Source organism: Mastigoproctus giganteus, chromosome 2 (genome assembly GCF_048544385.1).
Source record: "Mastigoproctus giganteus isolate SK-2022 chromosome 2, ASM4854438v1, whole genome shotgun sequence".
In the NCBI taxonomy this organism is placed as follows: Eukaryota; Metazoa; Arthropoda; class Arachnida; order Uropygi; family Thelyphonidae; genus Mastigoproctus; species Mastigoproctus giganteus.
In genome coordinates this window covers 271,428,077-271,443,791 of record NC_143576.1, presented here as the reverse complement: position 1 = coordinate 271,443,791, position 15,715 = coordinate 271,428,077, and positions in this window count along the sequence as shown.

Below are 15,715 nucleotides of genomic sequence, written 5' to 3'. Positions count from 1 at the left end.
GCCTTCCTAAAGAAAGACAACATCCACAGCAAACACAAGGCCTATAATCAGAGGATTGAAGAATTCCTTGATACCCTCGAGTACAAACTCTTGGCACTGAGCAAGAGACTTACCATTTGACGGAGAGTGCCCAAATGAAAACAGACCACAGGTCATTTGATGAAAACAAGAGAGCCTTCTACAGGAAAACTGGACAAGAGGAGAAGGAAAGTGACGTACCCCTTCCTCAACCAACGGGCACTCGGTGAGCTCTGAGGCAACATGTGGAGCACCGAAGTTAGCCATAATGGCCACGACCCCTGGATAAATGAAAAAAGGAAGAAAACCAAGAGAGTACAAGAGATGACAAGATGGGAGATTCCGGAAGAAGTACAACAATCAATCCGATCCCACAACTGGCGAACCCCAGGAATAGACAACATTCGGAACTACTGATACAAGAAGTAAAAAGGAGCAGTTCACCCAAGCGCGGTAGCACAGTGGTATCGTCACCGCCCTCCCCACACCATGTGGAAATGGCCCAGGTTCGAATTCCGTCGATGGCCGAAGAATTTTCGTGCGCTTTTTTCACTCCGTGGCTGAGTTAGTTAGTCAGAGGCGTAGGTAGCGAGGTTCCTCCTCCTAGAACTTTGGGTTTTTCGAGCAGCAAAGCAGATAAATCGACCACAGAACACACGAAATGTAGATAGAATACACATGGGTAGTTGAAGTGACTTTCCAGGTGATCCTAATATAATAATAATAGATAATAAGACACCCTGACAGAATTCCAGAGTCGGACTTAAGGAACCACCGACCTTTAAGGGTCGGTCGCATAAACACACTTTTCACGATTACTTGCCTTTAAGGGCAAGTCATCGTGAAAAGTGTGTTTATGCGACTCAAGCAATCCCACGGGATGTCCTTGAGGAATGCGACCCCGAACTCGGGATTGACCTGATGACAAGATGGATAGCCACTGTTTCTTTCTATGCTGCGAAGAAGAAACTAACCATCACAGAGAATTCAAAGGCCTGATGGAATCCAAAAGTCTCTGATAGCTTCCACGTTAAACATAACATGCACAAAAAGTGGAAAAACTTGCTATTTAAGCCTGAGACCGAATAACTCAGCCACGGAGTGAAAACGCCCATGAAAGTTCATAGGTTACCGAAGGGATTCGAACCCGAGCCTTTTCCACCCGGTATGAGGAGGGCGGTGATGATACCACCTTACCGTCTGTCTGCGCGTGTTCACGCGCAGACAGACGGTAAGTTAAGCAATTCCCTTTCGCACGTGAATTAAAGCATCTGGGGTAATTTTAGATGGCAGATGAACCTTCTCCTCTCATGTAATTAAGATAAACCTCGAAGATGAAGACGTTCACTGCAGCAGTTATTGGAATTTCCAAATGGGAGTAAACAGGAAGACTCTCTTGTCATATTCTACAGCAGTTGTTCGTACCAATTACAGCTTAAGCTTCGGTAGCCTGGTTTTACAGAGCCTTTAAACTTCGTACCAAGCTCATCTCCATTCAAAGGATTATGCTACTTGCCAAGGTCCGGGCCTGCAGGACAGTGTCCTCTGCAGGTTTTTGCTGCAGTCTCACCAATAGACCTGCGTGTCAGGATCGTCTTAAGCACGAAGTTCCTGCTGATGTTCTCGGCATCTCGTGTAACCCAACTGCTGACCTCAAAAAGGAAAAACAGAGAATTTAGAACGACCTTACCAATGTGTGGCAATCACGATGCGATTCCGGTACCGCTGCTTAAGTCACCCACTCTTTTGTTCCTGCAGTTGCCTCCCCTCTCCACAAGAACGTTCGCAAATGGTGAACAACGTCAGATATACTTACTGGGCACGGCTCCATCAACTCCAAACTATTTCATTTTGGCTTGTCTGACACCAATCTCTGCTGGTGGGGATGGGGGGGGGGGTGCTGTGGAAACATGGATGCATATTCTGTATCGCCGCAACGTATACGACGACGACGACGACGATGACAGACCTAAAGCAGAAAGTGGTGTCAGCAATTTTTCAGAATGAAGTGAAGTGGCACCGAAGGGAAATTCCCTGTCCTTCTCAGCTCAACAACAACCGTTGTTTTCACCAAAAGAAGGCAACTTTCTTCATCATCTCAACGACAACGAGGAACCAACCCAACTCCTGCAATGTCTGCCAATCTTCCCCTGCCATCTTCTCATCTACGTTACAGCATCCTCTTGTTGTTTTAAATATAAACCGTTTCGAAATGCACCCCTACACTCTTCTTTTATTTATGTTTTCCCCTTTTTATTTATTTTCTTTTTTCAGGTACCGCGGTTTGGGTACTGGATTTGTGGCTTCCACTGCTACAGCACAACCTCCAGTGGGTGGGGTTTTCGTCCTTCTAAAGACACACAAAGATTGTAGAGGGTCCTGGTGGTTAGGGATTCACTTAGCTGTAGCCCACCTCCCCTGTAGACAGGTGTGGACGAGTGGTCGCCTTCCTGCTGACAAAGAGGAGGCCGCAAACAACATTAAACGCATTTCTGCCCGTTTTGGGGTTTCTGTATTTATCGTCACAAAGTGCCGTGGGCGGAGTTGTACTAACGTTCCGGAGCCGCCGTACAGAAGACGCTGTGCACGTGTCCGATCTGTTGACGGAATTGGCCCCTTCTTGTGGCATCGTTATTACTTTTTAATGTCCCTCGAATCACCCGGTCCCTCTCCCCACATTGACGGTTCCACCTCTCTCCAGCTCGTCAACGAACTCAATTACGCGGGCATTGTTCCTCCGTCCTACTTCGCCTGTCGTTTTTTTCTCCTGGAGCTCATCGAGCCGGCAGCGATCCCGAACGCGTTTCCATTGCCCTCCCCCCCAACGCCATTTCGTGTCTGCGTTTCTTCGCATCTGTTTCCGCCTCATTTGCCCTCGTGTGTCATTTGCCCGGTCAGTTGCGGAGAAGCCGAAAGGGGTGTTGTAATAAACCGCTTTCGCCTTCACCTTTAATCGATTCCGCTACCTCTAATGACGCGCGTTTTTCTTTCGGTGATCTTCGCGATGTCGTGCGCTCTCACCTCCGTCGCAGTAAACCAGATTTGCTCGCAGAGAACTAAATTTGCCCTCTTCGGTTCAGCAGATTTTAATCGAACTCCCACATCTGCATCCGTGTTTTCATTTCTCTCTCTCTCTTTCTCTCTCTCTCTCTCTGCTACGCACACGCTATTTCGACTACTAACTGTAAATTGACACAACTTCAAGAGTACCTAGATTGTATCGGGCTGCAGTTGAATGAAAAAAAGACGGCACAAATCTTTCACAAATAAAATAAAGCCAAACAAAATGGAAATATTTGTGAACGGCATCCTCGTCCAAAAGGCGCTGTCACAAGTTGATCTTGGACTCGAATACTGGCTCTTGAGATGGCTGAACAGAATTTCAGCTAAACCTTTTACCATCTCAAGAGCTATACTATACTCCAATTTAGAGGTCACGCCCTGGAGACAAATAATCACGTCAAGGAACATAATGACCCTCGCTCACCTTTTAATTGGACGACCGGATGCACCGAAAGCCCGAGAATGGATAATCACCCCACGAGAAAAACCAAGACGAGTTGCAGATAAAGAACCACAACTGAAAGCGGCATTTACGCAGTTGGATAGCCTCGGAAGATTCTTTCCAGCAAACACCATCCAGCTATTCAACAACCTCAACATCAATCCTGAAAAGCTCTGAAATTGCAAATCCTACAGAAAGGAAGTTCTCAGAAACTCTTATTCGCAAATACAGATGTGAGGATACAGTTTCAGCACCTTGTTCGGCCAGGCACGAGCCACTGGGCTTCAGGAAATCCGACCTCATCAAGAAATAGGTGTCAGGATTGTCCTACCCACTCCACCCAACTCTAATCCCCACAGAAGAAGACGACGACTGCTGGAAAACTGAACTTTCACATTTTTATTTTGCTGTATCGCGGTCATTCCTGTTGTCCTCCCCCCCCCCCTCGTGTTGTTTCATATGCTGTACGTTGTTTGGCTGTAAATATTTGTGTTTATGTAAATAAGGTGAAGCTCCCCCTTGTGTGTGTTTAAGCAGAAGGTATGCTTCAATTGTCACGGTATTATGTTCTTCCCAGTTTACAGTAGTAAAAGCCTTTGCGAGTAATTAATAGCTCAAATATTCCAGATAAAGTGTACATACTTGCAAATCAGATATTTCATGTGTTTTATAATTTGTATGACATTTTTTGTAACATAGTTGTATGCGTAGGATCACCCTCTAGCCAGTGGCTGTAACCGGGTGTTCTCCTAAGAGAAATAAACTGATGATAATAATAATAATAACTTCTCCGCGTAATTTTCGTTAACAGCTGCAGGCCCCTTATTTTGCAAACCCCTGGCCTTCAGCCGTAAAGACCCCGCAATTTCTGTACATTTAAAAGAAAGCTGCACTCTCACTCTCTCTTAATTACCATTTATTATTATTATCTTTATTCCTCCTAGGAGAGAGGCACCCGCTTAGGGTACAGTCATTGACTAGGGGAGGGGGTGTAGATACATATTCTGTTATGCAACAGAGAATAATAATATTATACACAATTTTACATTAAATGATGCGCACTCGTTATTAAATTAAACAAATACATGTAGCACTTATTATCCAAATACATTTAATACAGAATAAAAGCGTAAAAGTTCATTTTTACAGTTTCTTCTGTGGGAGTAGAGTGGGGTAGGTGAGGCATGTCCAGGAGGGTGTTTCCAGATGAGGTCGGGATTCCTGTCAGCTACTGTATGGAGGTCCTTACTGTTCTTTATTTTCTCTTCCATCTGTATCTGCATGTAGCACTTTTCGAGAACTTATTTTCTGTGTTTTGCTTGTGCACAGTTTTTCAGGGTTGATTTTTAGGGTATTAAACAGCTTTAGAGTGTTTGCTGGAAAGAATCTTCCCAGACTATCCAACTGCGTAAATGCGCTCTTGAGTTGCTGTTCCTTACCTGCAACTCGTCTATTTTTCTCCGGGTGTTACTATCCACTCTGGGGCTTTTGGTGAATCCACCCGTCCCGTTAAGATCTGAGCAAGTGTCATCTTATTCTTTGTAGAGATCGTTTGTCTCCAACTTCTAGATTGGAATACAGTATACCTCTTGAGATAGTAAAAGGCTTAGCTGAAATTCTGTTCAGCTATCTTTAGAGCCAGTATTCTATTCCTAGAAAAGCCTTGAGAGTGCTTTCGGGAGCTAAAGACCAGATTTGTGACGCGTATAAAGGGATACGGATAACACATCTATTGAATAGAATAGAATAGAATAGAATCTTTAATTGCAGCAATGATAGATATACAATTAGTCCCGTCACGGCAGGGTGGTGCCAGGGGTTAACAAAACATATTTACAAAAGAGATACACACGAGAAAAACATGAGTTACATCAGATTATTAACAAAGCACAGTTTTACATTTTCAGTTCGACGAGGATACCCTTCCTGTGTTTTTTATTATTGACCACTTCTTGGAGGTCCCCGTCGATGGCTTGCAGTGAGGGCAGCATTTGCTTTGGCAGGAATCTACCGGTTAATAGTAGCCGGTTATGGTTTGCTAGCAGCTGTGCTGAAGACCGGAGATAAGGGGGAGGAATGCGCCAAGAGCAGTGATCCCAGAAGTTCGGCTCTGTAATTTTACCGGTGGCCATCTTGATGGCGAACAGCAGCCTTCTTTCTCCGATGTAGGACCGGAGCCTGCGTAATTGAAGAGCTTCTGCTAACTGCGTTGATCTGAGAGCTCGGGGAAGGTGCAGTTTGCTGTTGGTCCATTTTAGAAGCCAGAATTCGGCAGAGAACATTCTTTGGATGTTGGATTCGGCGGCCGAGGCCCATATCTCTGAAGCATACAGTATTGTCGGGTAAAGGATTGATACGATGTATCTTTTTACCAGATGTGGGTCGGTGGTGTGGAGCAGCTGTTGTTTGGGGACCCAGCGTAGTGAATTCAGCCTCGACTGTATGAGGTTTACGTGATCGTTGAAAGATAGTTTGGAGTCGAAGACGACCCCCCCAGATCTTTGTGTGTTTGAACACTTGGAACTGAGGAGCCGTTAAGCACAGGCTCCAAAGTTGTTGGGCTGTCCTTTAGAGAATAAGTTATTTGTGCCGATTTTAGGGGTTCATTTGGAGGTTGAAGGTATTGAGGTAGTCAGCCATGTCCTGCAGTTTGCTAGTGACTTGCTGAGTGATTTCGGCTGCCGAGTTGGATGGCGATATTCTAGTAAGGAGCTTGACATCGTCAGCATATGTGATCCAATTGCACTTATTGGTCACAAATGGCACCATGATTGCTGAGAAGAGAATGCCAGACAGGACCCCCCCCCCCTTGAGGTACACCGGCAGTTATGTGACGCGTGAAGGTCTTTGTTCCGATCTTTAGAACATGGGTCCTCTTCGATAGGAGAGATTCTAGGAACCTGAGCCCATCGCCGCGAAAATTGAAGTAGTTTTCTAAGAGACGTAGGAGATTAGGTATATAGATGGCATCAAAAGCGGAATGGATGTCAAGATATATAACTGACAATTCCTGTCTTTGTTCAAAGGCATCTAAGGTGTGCAGAGTGGTTGTTTCAAGGTTAGTTATAGTTGACCTTCCTGATATCCCATAGTGTATTTGCTGAGGACTGTCACGGATAATTTGATGGGTCACAGACGGTAGCAATATACTGAATCATTAAATTGGGGTTTCTAATACCGGTGAGCTCCTGCCTGGTTGGCTAGAGCGCCGCGTATGTTTTCCTACGGATTTAACCATAGTGCGGAAGGAAATTCAGTCCTTCGTCCCACTTGGATCCAAGATCAACGTGTGACTGAACCTTTTGGACAAGGATGTCGTTCACTTATATTCTTATTTTGTTTGGATTTATTTTGTTAGTGAAGGTCATTTGCGCAGTCTTGCCTTCATTTAGGTGTAGCCCGATAGAGTCGAGGTATTTTTGTAGTTCTTTTATTTTGGCGTTGGCCATTTGGTTGCAGTAGTTCGCGGATTTCTGGGCTTCTGAGGTAATAAAATATTTCATGTCGTCCTCATATGTGATGAATTGCTTCCTGTTTTGAACTAAGAATGGTTCGAGGACTATGGAAAAGAGTATGACGGACAATACGCCGCATTGTGGGACTCCTTTATCGACTTGGCACGTAGCGCACACATTCCCGTTTGTTATTGGGATTCGTCTGCGGAGAAGGGTGTTCGTTAAAAAATGGAGCACATTTCCCGTGATGAAGAAGTAGTCCCTCAGAATAACTATTAGAACTGGGACGGATACGTTGTCGAATGCGGCTGCCACATCTAGAAAAACAACATACATTTGCTGCTTGTTATTTAGCGCTTTCTGGATCCTTATTAGTGTTCCCATGAGGTTGGGGATGGTCGATCTCTGACGAAGTACTGAGTGCAGGTATTCAGGTCTGTATTTGAAGCAATGTTGGTGTCCACAATTGTATTTTCGAAGATTTTTTGCAAAGAGCATCCAACAGAGATTGGTCTGAAGTCTTTTACAGATTTACGGTTTTTAGTTTAGGTTTTACATAATAGCTTTTCCACAGCTTCGGGAAATCCTCTTCCACCATTATTCTCTGAAATAGATGTAATAATATATCGATGATGAAACAGCTACAGATTGTAATCATAAAAAGTGGGAATTTGTCTGGCCCGATTGTAGCTTTATTTGGGAGACTGTTGATTGCTCTTTTTAAGTTGTCTCTGCTGATACTGATTTCCTTCAGTTCTTCGTTGTTAGTCACAATTTGATTAGCGTTGATAATCTGTTTAATTTTCTCGATTCCCGCATTTTGTTAATGTTAACTTGATTTTCCTTGAGGGGTGTTCCGAACTTAGCTTCAACCCAATCATTAAAGGTTTTCTCAGTCATTTTATGCATGTAGCTTTTTTTTGTTGGTATTTCTTTTGCCCTTTTTTAATTTTGTTATAATCATTTCAAGGTGTGCCTGTTTCTTAGCCTTCGTGAAACGTGCTCTTTCATGCTTGTATCGGATGTGATCTTCTGGATGCCCTGTTCTTTTCCATTCATTTCCTGTACAGTTTTTTGTGTATTTTTGAAAATTTATTTTTAATTGTGGGCTGAACCAAGGGTTTGTCCTCTCTGACACTTAGTTCCTTGGAAACTCCTTCTTGCGCTATATGTAAAAGTGATTGCGAGAGTGTTGTTAGGACAGCATCGGTGTTCAAGAGAGGTATAGGTATTTGCCAGTTGTATTGGGTAAGGTGTTTTTACAATGACGTCATTTTTGATATATTTTGTTGAGAAGATTGCTTTTGTTATACTTTTCGAATGCCAACCAGATTGTCGGATGTCTCGTTGTCTTCTTAATGTGGCTTTTCAAATGTGAGTGGCCGCTGATCTGACGCGAATTTCATAATGTTTTCCTTCAACCTTATATCTGAAATGATGTAGTAAATCAAGTCCAGGCACTGAGTTCCTCTCGTTGCTGGTGTATTCAATTGGTTCATACTTAAGGCTTGCATTGCACCGTCCAATTCACTTTTTGCCTCCCCATGTTTTGGTAGCGGCATATTGAGGTCTCCAATTACTATTATATCTGGATTCGATCTCATGTTTGAGGCAAGCCAAACATGAGATCGAGGGTAGATATATTAAACATAATTGAGATCTCTTCATTTCTGTTCCAAAGATGGCAATGATAGCCTTGAAATTTTCCGATTGCGATTCATGTTCGTTGACTACTTTTTTTGAACAGAATCATTACCCCGCCTCCTCTCTTACTTTCTCTTCCATTTGCTTGGCAAAAGTAACCGGAGGAGTGCGCGAGGGCATCGAGGTACCTGTTAATTTGGAGCCATATTTCTACTAAACATATGCAATCACTCTCCGAGTTAAGCAAAAAACTTTGTAGTGTGTGCAGCTTATACGAAATACTTCTTACATTTTGCAGGAAAGTAATGATCCCATTAGATTCTTTTTCGTCAGCTGAGTTGTTTGCTGATTGCTATTGGGCAGTTCGCAAGTTCCCCGCGTTGCTCCTAATTGTGGACTTCCCAGCCCTTTCTCTGTATGGTTGCACGAGCGATCCTACTGGCCAGATGTTTCTGTCCAAGTACTGGGCAGGTGATTACGAAAGAAGCGTATGCCGGATGTCTCCTGGGAATTTTCTTAACTTCTACGTCGATCCCTATTCCTCTGTTGCACATTTCTTTTATGAGATTTGGCTTCGTCCGCTGGTCGAGTCTTGAGATAAATATTTTCCTCTGGTTTGTATAGAGGTTATGTTGAATCTGTCCGCTAGTCCTGACTGTGTCCTAAACGAACGTGTCGTTGCGGTGTCAGGTCTGTTGTGCTCATGAGTGCTTTGTGAGGTTTTTTGATGCTTGTAGCCTACAGGATTGCTGTGTAAAGTGGTTTGCTGTGTGTGTGGGAAGGCATCCACGCGGCAGATTCATTTGACGCGTTTTCCTCGGTGACTTCGGAGGGCCGCAATTTGCACGAACGTAGGTTGTCTAGTGAGATCAATTTCTATTTCTGTCGTCTTTGGGTTCTGGGTTGGTAGGGGGGTTAGGAAAAATTTTGGCAGGGTCTGTTCTTCTTCCTGGCTTAGACAAGATGTCTTTCTCGGTGGATATTTCGGCTACTGATACTGTTTTTTGTCACTTAATGGTCTCGCCACCCTCGTTATGTAAGATATTACTCCTATCATTCCCTATTTTTCCTTCTATATCACTCTGTATACGTTTATGTTGTTCTGACTTCACCACATCCGCATCATTGGTTATTGCCCTATTTTTTTGCTGTTTCTGTATAGTCAATACTGGATTGTTTTTGTCATTTCTTCTATCTATTAATTGTAATTGCGCCAGTACTGTATTTAATTTTTCCTCCAATAATTTTTGACTCGTAATAATTTTAATATTTTGCTTCCTTAGTTCGTCGTTCTCCTCCTCGATCAATACGTGTTGTGTTTGAGCTGAACTTAGTACTCGATGAAGATTACAAAACTCAATAAAATGGTCTGAAATGAGTGTAGCGTTAGGTTTGCGACGCGTGTGTGTGTGTGTGTGTGTGTGTGTGTGTGTGTGTGTGTGTGTGTGTGTGTGTGTGTGTGTGTGTGTGTGTGTGTGTGTGTGTGTGTGTGTGTGTGTGTGTGTGTGTGTGTGTGTGTGTGTGTGTGTTTTCTGCTCTTAAGCTGTGCTCCTGGCCACTTTACTACCAGGAAGCAGCTATCACGAGGAGCCTTCCTGGATAACGCAGGTGGTACAATCCCCGTCCTCCCCACGCCGGATGGAAAACATCTCAGACCCCGGGTTTTTCGTCCAGTAAACAGAAAATCGATTACAAAACATTTGTTGTTGTTGTTGTTGTTGCTGTTGTTGCTGTTGTTGTTTAGGAGCATCAGCGACTGAGGCCGTATTGCTCCGTGTATACAGCCGGTAAATTCTTTGTGTATTGCCTGTAAAGTTCATGGTCAAGACAACTCTTCTAATACTTGCGGCGAGTGAAGCATCAATGAAGAGGAGAAATCCCAAACCGGGAGCAGTCCCGTGGTGGACTCACAAGATCCAGCAACTCAGAAGGGAGACCATGAGAATAAGAAAATTCTTTCAACGGGCAAGACGCGCATGGCCTGCTGCTGAGGTCCAGATACTAAAGGAGCGCTATAGAGAAGCAAGAAACAGATATACGGATGCGATAAACAAGAGCAAACAAAGAGCCTGGGAAAACTTGGCAGGCATAACAGGAAATAATGAGCCATGGGGGGTAGTCTATAGGATAATCACAAACAAACTCCCCAGGGGGGAAGTTATTTCTACCACATTGACACCACAGGGGAGCCAAACCACCACATGGCAACAGTCAATCACAAATATTCTGGGCACTATTTTCCCGGAGACTGCCATGCCTACTTCACCTGAACAGCATAGAATATGTCAAGAAAATGACATATACACCACTGACTCCCGTGAACCACCGTTCACGCTAGATGACATCAAATCCGCGGCAAATCACGTAAGAAATAATAAGTGCCCTGGCCTCGATTATCTCGAACCGGAAATTATCAAAAAAGTAACGGATCTGACCCCCGACCTCCTCCTAAATCTGTTTAATAACTGTTTGCATCAAGGCATCTTCCCAAGAAACTGGAAGACTGCGGGACTGAAGCTGATCCCAAAAACACCCACAAAGCCTCCACAACAGCCAACCACTTACAGACCGATAGCTTTGCTACCAGTGATCAGCAAACTATTTGAGAGAATGCTATATGCCCGAATTGACCCACATTACAAGAGTGCTGAACTGCACATGTCTACCCAGTTCGGCTTTAAGCCCGAGTCTTCGACAGTAGAGGCACTTAGACATCTGCTGTACGGTGTGACCAGTTCCAACAGTAAATACTACCTAATCATCTCCATAGATTTTGCCGGGCTTTCGACAACATTTGGTGGCCAAGTGTCCTGGCTAGGCTAAGGCGGGCCAACCTTCCCTGCAATTTGTACCTCACTATCAAGTCTTACCTTACCGACAGGAGTATTAGTGTCGTGGCACCCTATGGTAGGGTAAACCGCCCGCCGTGTCTGCAGAGGTTGCCCCCAGGGTTCTGTCCTGGGACCGCTGTTGTGGAACATTGTCTTGGATGAGTTCCTGGCCATGGACCTTGGTGACGTCCAAACCCAAGCTTTTGCCGACGACTTAATCTTGAAAATTGCTGCCGACAGTAGAACCCAGTTGGAGGTAAAAGCAAACCATGCCATCAGGATACTACAGGACTGGACCACCTTACACTGCCTAAAAATCTCACCAACTAAGACATCCTCAATCTTACTGAAAGGCTCCCTTGACCTGCACAGGCCACCTCAAATAAAGGTGAACAACACCACAGTGAAACTCCAAAGCCAGCTTAAGTACCTGGGGGTGATATTAGATTGTAATCTTTCCTTCAAGCAGCATCTCACACATTTAAGAACAAAGATAAGGAAGTACTCTGCACTGTTAGCACGTGTGGTTCGTCGTGACTGGGGACTTAAACGTCGCGTGCTCTCCTTATATTATAAAACGACATTCCTACCAGCTATAACATACGCCTCTGCGGTTTGGTATCACAAGGCATCAACCGCCGTAAATAGACGCATAATCGACTCAATCCATAGAACTCTCCTGTTAACCATTACCAGAGCCTGTAGCACCACTAGCACTGTTGCCCTACAGGTCTTGGCCGGAGCCCTTCCCCTTGACCTGGACATCATACGTACTGGAATAGCCTATTATATAAACAAAGGAATGCCTTGCACCCACCAAGACTACACAGTGGATAACAGTGCAACCCACAAGGCTGAAAAGAACAGGCTGCAGAAATACCTAAAAGAAACCTGGCAATACCGCTGGACAAACACAACAAAAGGGAATATCACCAAAAAGTTCATCCCGGACGTAGACAGAGTTTACCCCATTCTTCCAACCTGGCTGCAACCCGGACTTTACACGACCTACCTCCTTACGGGTCACGGGGCTTTCAATGCAAAGCTTACAGCATTGGGAATAGTGGAGGATCCGCGTTGTACTTGCGGGGAACAAGAAAGCTGGGTGCACATTATGTTTGAGTGTGCCCAATACGAAGATCTTAGATGCAGACAACGGTGGGCCTCATTTGAGACCCAACGGCTAAAAGACCAGATGAACAACGGTACAAAACATTACACGCCACAATATCCACACACTTTTAAACCTCTGGCCTCTACAGTGTTCTGTATAACACCACAATGTATATTACGCGGAGATGGGGAAACCCCCTGGTGCCGTTAGACCCTAAACACACTATACACTATACACTATCTACCGAGGGATCTTGAGTCACATCTATTAGATACACAATTTAGCCTTAACTGATTTTGCCCCGGGATTATTTACCAGGCGCCAAACACTAACCGCCATATACAGAAGACCTTAAAGGAATAAGACAAAACAAACCTGCAAATAGCAGCGAGACGACACAGAGGAGCCGACTATACAGACCTTGGACCGACTACAAAATGCACTCGGAAAAGACAAGTGACAATATATTGTCTAACCATAAGAGTCATGATTATCGCCAATGGAAGCGGAAAAAAAACACCTTTAAATAGTTGTGACATCAGAACAAAGGGACAATGCCCGAAGACCTTGCAGCATAGATCCACTACATAATGACAAAAGGTAGTGTGAGGACTAGCAAACATCACAGAAGGGATAAAACCCATAATGACAGCCAGTAGACTTGATTATGACCCCAAGATAATGACCAGAAAATAGGACCCAGACCACATGCAGTCTGGAAGGATGACATCCAGATTTAACCCCTTATTAGTGTCCCAGCTAGATGAGACTCAACAGCCAGCTTTTTTGGGCCTGCAAACTGATGGAGACGACATCCCGTGGCACTCTCCCGACCGAAATCCGCACTCTCTTGAGCGGATCTTTCTTTCCAAACTCCTGGGGAGGAGAGGATTTCCTCTCCTTGCCTCCCCAATTTTCTCACTCTGGCGTAGCACGGGCATGCCTCACTACCTGTAGGGGCTATCTACTCTGTCGGCCCCTTATTTCCAACTTCTTCCCCCCAGTCTTCATCCTTCCCCCAAACTTTTGTCTTGCACAGCGTTTAGCCCTACATTTCAAAATCAAAAGAGAACATCAAAATTCTTGCCCGAACCTATTTGATTTTTAAAACTCACTTTCACGGCACAGCCCCACGTCACATACTATTAATACTAACTTGTAAAGTATCACTAATATCAACCTCGATTTATTTATTTATTATTATATTATTTATTTTATTTTATTTTTATTTTTTTTTTTATTATTTTTTTTTTTTTTGGTCCTAGCCACTGAAATCCCAGGAAAGTAAGTGGCAAGACCAGCCAGAGTACAAATATTGGTAACACCCGGCCGGCCTCCCTGTGGCGGGTATTGGTAACGTCGGGTCTCACTAGGGGCCCGGTAGCTAACAGGCCGGACGAACAATGGGCACAACAAACTACACAGTACAACATATCCCACACACTTTTAAATCTCTGGCTTGTCCGATACAGAGAACATACGCGGAGATGGGAGAAATCCCAGGTGCCGTCAGACCCCTAATACATACCTAATACCTAATAATATTTCATATCTGACTGCTCAATTACCGCAGTCTTTTTCCTTATCAACTACCTCGAGTGCACAGCACACAGTTCATATGTTAATATACAGGATGTTTCAGTTAAACGTTTCAGAACTTCTAAGAGGGGTAGGGTACATCCTGACAACTCGAAATCATATAGCAATGTGGGGTCGGAAATGCTTTCCTGAAGCGGTGTTGTACACAGAAGCACCATAAAGAAAAGAGACCGTAAGTGAGAAATCGTTTTAATAATACATGAAAAGAAGCAAAAGGTACATGGATTAAAGTAAGTGTTCGAAGTTTCTTCCACGGGCTACAATGCACGCTCCATCGTGTTGGAACCACAGTCTGTTGCGTCGATGCAGAAATCTGTTCATCTCTCAAAAGTTGTGGCAATACTTGCTGCAGAAAGATCAAGTAGATAGGTCCGGTTAGACGACACGGTAACAGGTAAGGTCCGATGAGGTGATCTCCCATAATACCGGCCCATACATTGACCGAAAATCGAATCTGTGCTGCACGACGTCTTCTGTGTACAATACCGCTTCAGGAAAGCATTTCCGACCCCACATTGCTATATGATTTCGAGTTGTCAGGATGTACCCTACCCCTCTTAGAAGTTCTGAAACGTTTAACTGAAACACCCTGTATACACATTGCAGTTACTGAAGTGCAATACCTTGCATTTGTCACTGTTAAACTTCAAGCACCATTTCTCGGCCGATCGACCTCATTTTTGGTACAGTAGCATACCGTAATTACGTTGATTAACAATCTTTGCATCGTCAGCAACCTTGGACCCAACACCGAACGGAGCAAGACTCCACTTATAATGTCATTCCACGAAGAGCAGTGTCCGTTCATAACCACTGTTTGTCTTCTTCCACTCAACCATCCTTTTATCCATTGTAGCGACTTGCCCTTAATGCCACATTGCTCCAACTTGTACAGAGATTTTTTTTTTAATGTGCAACAGAATCAAAAGCCTTCCTGAAATCAAAGTACATGTATATGATATCGAAATTATGATTTACATCCAGTTTTGTTGCCATTGTATCATAATAGCCTATGACATTGGTTAGACAAGACTGCCGTTTGAAAGGTCATTCTCTGACTGCAGTTCAATTGCATTCCTGTCCTAAATGGTCCTACACTCTCATTTCACCCCTCCATTCGATCGAAATACCTGTCCAGCTGAGCCTTAAATTTATAAGGCTATCAACTTCCACAACAAGGGATGGAAGTCTGTTCCACCAACCAACTACCCACTTGCTAAAGGCAAACTTCCGCACATCTATCCTACATCTGCCTTTCCTCAATTTGAATTTATGCCCTCTCAGGTGATTATTCTGAGCAAGAGGAAGGATCCCATCAGCCTGAGCCTGAGCATGCTCAAACCATTCAATACTCAATCAGATCACCTGGCAGGTGCCTAGTCTCCAGACACTATAATTTCCAAAATTTAAGCCTGTCTTCGTAAGAGCAACGCTTTGTTCCATTCACTAACCTTATTGCCCTTCTCTGTACTCGTTCCAGCAGCTCTACATCCTGTTTGAAATGAGGCCTCCACACATGTATACAGTACTCAAGATGTGGCCTAACCAT